Below are 4,314 nucleotides of genomic sequence, written 5' to 3' on the forward strand. Positions count from 1 at the left end.
AAATGCTCAAACTGACATTGCAAATGGTGAATCAAATGCTCAAACAGACATCGCAAATGATAAATTAAATGCAAATGAGGTGTCAATCAACCAGCATAGGCGGAGCTTTAAGGCGGAAGAGTTTGTTGTTGACAACAACCGGTAGCGCTACGACTTTTTCAAGGCGTTCAGATTTGCGTGCACTCCACGTCGTATCCGTATAAACTCGTGAAAGAGAAAGCGAGAAATCTCCTACTGCTTCTGTCCACATTCTGAAGTGTTCATCAGATGGGTCCATCTATCACAGGAGGCCACGAAAAACCATGCGGCAAGATGATAAAAAAGTTACATAACTGACGTTACAAGCGCAACTTTAAATAAATGGCAGGTTTATTAAATCTTAATTTAAAATAATATTTTATTACATAAGATATCCTTGTCAAATTTCACCTAATTTGTTGTTACCTTTATTGTGTAACATTTTTTATCCACATGTAGAACATGCTTAATGTTAGTTTTCCAGTCTTGTTTGATTATATAATCATATATTCTTATATCAAAAGAAAATCTATTACATTTGTTCTCTTTTTGCTGTTTATGTTAATTGTTAAGATACAGCAATGTTTCCCTAAGCCTGTATGAATTTTTTATTTCTGCATAATAATGATTAATAATAATTGTTATTGATAACAATCCCATAATAATACAAATAAAATAGCAGGGACAGAAGCAATAACGCCTAATAGCATCAGTAACTTGATAACCCTACCTGATAGCCTTTCTAATGTTGGCACATTGGTACTGCACAAAGATGTCAGACAGCTGCTTGAAGATCTTCCTTTGGAGAAATTTTACACTTGAAAAATGTGAGTATTTACTCTAGACTGCAAAGCCCACCCCAACACTTACAAAAATAATAAATGCTGTTAACAAACACACACACACACACACACACACACACACACCACAGCTATGCATGAATAGTCACTAGACAAATGTAGGTGAGGTGAGTACATCTTAATTTTCAGTCAAAAAATGAAATAATGTAGTTATACATTATTGAAATTATTAATGTATTCATCAACAATTAAAGAAAATATGAATGTATGATTAAAAGAATTAATAATAGTAACCATGATAAATAAATACAAGTCAACAAGATACGAAACTAAGCTTTATTCAAACTTATTCAAACAATCATGTATTTCAGACAAAACCCCATGTTCTGCTGCATGCTGGACTTCACTTGTTTTTGCTATTACATCCCTCAGTGCTGCAGTCAGACTGGAACAGAGTTGTGAGGTGAGGCTGTCCATGCCTGAGAAACCGATTCATACTGAAGATGAAGAGACCACACCAGCATCTGGCTCAGATGAGGACACGCAGGCAGGTGGAGGGATGCAGGGTCTTGTCCATGGCACTACAGCATCTTCAACATTTACTTCATCAGCACACTGCTGTTCTTCATCATCATCACTGCACACACCAGTCTGAGGACATTTCAGATTATGAAAAGCTCTTAATAAAGAAGTCATTTAACAGCACACTTTTTGAGTTTCATTTGAGTTCTGAATTGGAAGTAATAACATGATCTTACTTCATGTTTTGAATTCAGGTTTTCTCTGTTTTCTTGCCTTGCAAGTCCTGCTCCAGCCCAGAAATGGCATATAAATCAACATTAAAGAAATTGTTGTAATAGCTGTTTGAAACAACAATATTTTGTTAAACAAATATGATGGTAGCATTTGTTCAGTCACTCTGCATCAGCTAACACACAAACATGTGTGCTTCCTTCTCTATAACAACCAGACAAGAGTCACATTACCTCTGTGATTTGTGTGCTCAAAATTATACTTTCATAAATGTATCACCAAAAGAACAGAAGAAAATATTACTGTATTAATATTACATGTATCTCACATAAGCTGTATTGACAAAAGTGCATTCTACATCAGCATAAACAAATCACTCAGACGTCTGTTTAATGTTATAATTTGCTAATCTGCAATACCTCCTATATTTTTCTGTCAGACATTGAATAATCGTCTTTATGTAAATTAACGTTTGAAACGTAACGTCATGTGCTTACAGAAGTTCCTACATGATAATTTACAGCAAGACAAAATAAATATACTGTAAAGCATCTTTACACTTTTAGTAATTCTACAGTTCACTGTACAGTAGCTCAACTATTGCTATTTTACTGTAACTTAACTCCAGGAACCGTATTTCTTAATTACTTACATGTAAGATGTATAAATCTATCCAGTTTTCCACAATGTGACATAGCATCATCATCTTGCCGCATGGTTTTTCGTGGCCTCCTGTGATAGATGGACCCATCTGATGAACACTTCAGAACAGGCACGTGCACACATAGGGCTCAACCTGTGCAGTGCACATGCCCTTTTTAGTCTTGGATAGAAAGTGCCCTTCCAAAATGATCAAAAGTGCCCCCGCGACGCGGCACACCCTCGGTCCCGCCCTTCAGTAGGCGCGCGACAACACCGCTCTTCAGAACGCGCGCAACAACAACCAACCCCCCCCCCCCCCCCCCCCCAACCCCCTCCCCCCCGCTCTTCAGAACGCGCGCAACAACAACCCACCCCCCCCCCCTCTTCAGAACGCGCGCAACAACAACAACCCCAACCCCCCCCCCCCCCCCCCCCCCCCCCCGCTCTTCAAAAAATTTCTCCTGCACATGCCCTTTGGATGGTCTCTGCACGGCCCTGCTTCAGAATGTGGACAGAAGCAGTAGGAGATTTCTCGCTTTCTCTTTCACGAGTTTATACGGATACGACGTGGAGTGCACGCAAATCTGAACGCCTTGAAAAAGTCGTAGCGCTACCGGTTGTTGTCAACAACAAACTCTTCCGCCTTAAAGCTCCGCCTATGCTGGTTGATTGACACCTCATTTGCATTTAATTTATCATTTGCGATGTCTGTTTGAGCATTTGATTCACCATTTGCAATGTCAGTTTGAGCATTTGATTCACCATTTGCGGAGTCGTTTAAGGATTTGATTCACCATTTGCAGAGTTGTTTGAGCATTTGATTCACCATTTGCAATGTCGGTTTAAGGATTTGATTTATAGTTTGAGCATTTGATTCACCATTTGTGATGTCAGTTTGAGGATTTGATTTATCATTTGCGATGTCAGTTTGAGGATTTGATTTATCATTTGAGGAGTCGGTTTGAGGATTTGATTCACCATTTGCAAAGTCCGTTTGAGCATTTGATTTATCATTTGCAGAGTCAGTTTGAGGATTTGATTTATCATTTGCAATGTCGGTTTGAGCATTTGATTTATAGTTTGAGCATTTGATGCATCATTTGATCTTTTAAGCATTTGAATTTTCATTTTAATTTTGATAGGAAAAAACTTCCATAGTGCACCTTCGGGTTGGTGGCAGATAGTCAGATGTTGCTTGTGAACTTTGTTTTAAGTGTCATCAGCAGACTTGCATCAAGATGCAGATGTAACCCTTTGCTTTAAAGCTAATATAATAAAACCCAACTTCGCCACCTAGGTTACTACCCAGGAACATCTGTCTAAAAAACACTTGTTTGATTAACACAAAAGTTACAACAATATGAAGGACCCTGCTGGTTCGTTTTTGATTAAAGACAGAGATGTGACTTACAAACATAAAAAATTTATTAAATTCACTATGGCATACAAAATCTTAATTTTAAAATGCTCTCATCACAGTTACCAATTAAATACATTAGGCACAAAGGGACTGCAATAAATGACATTAACAGACAGGGGGACACTTCACACAGCAAATCAGTGTATAAAAATTATTAAAGCAAGTGACAAAATCACACCCATACAATTCAACAAACCTCCTTCAATTTAGCATCAATATTACAGCTCATCTGCCCACCTGGGGATATACACAGCCTAAAATACTCACAGGAAACAAACTGCACAAAAAAAAAAAAAAAAAAAAAAACAGGACATAAAATTCACAATGAAGTGTATATGATCACGTTGAATATGGATGGTAGATCAAGAGCCAAATACAGTGCATAGAAATAAGTGTAAGTGTAACCTTTTGCATCAAAGACACCAACAAGTTATCTTGGGAATGACAAGACAAGGGGAAAATGTGAGCAACAACCCCTGTATATAAACTGTATATACTTTAATAATTTGATAATGCAAAAAAGCACATCATTTCAATTAAATTGCATATATTTTTTTATGTTTCTCTTGATAAGATCTATGGAAGTTTTTTCCTATCAAAATTAAAATGAAAATTCAAATGCTTAAAAGATCAAATGATAAATCAAATGCTCAAACTATAAATCAAATGCTCACACCGACA

General features: G+C 37.2%; 1 long non-coding RNA gene across 2 annotated transcripts; it reads right to left on the bottom strand.

The window, feature by feature from the left end:
- Nucleotides 1-1,140: 1,140 nt before the first annotated feature.
- On the bottom strand, nt 1,141-2,538 carry LOC147838913 (uncharacterized). 2 transcript variants are annotated; one of them, XR_015520575.1, is made up of 3 exons: nt 2,224-2,538; nt 1,577-1,678; nt 1,141-1,469 (listed from the first exon to the last, which is right to left on the bottom strand). It is a non-coding gene; the product is annotated as an uncharacterized LOC147838913 (long non-coding RNA). The 2 variants fall into 2 exon arrangements; XR_015520576.1 differs by having other exon boundaries at nt 1,577-1,623; nt 2,224-2,533.
- Between the last annotated feature and the right edge of the window lie 1,776 nt (nt 2,539-4,314).

This window comes from Danio rerio, chromosome 21 (assembly GCF_052040795.2).
Source record: "Danio rerio strain M-AB ecotype USA chromosome 21, GRCz13ab, whole genome shotgun sequence".
Lineage (NCBI taxonomy): Eukaryota > Metazoa > Chordata > Actinopteri > Cypriniformes > Danionidae > Danio > Danio rerio.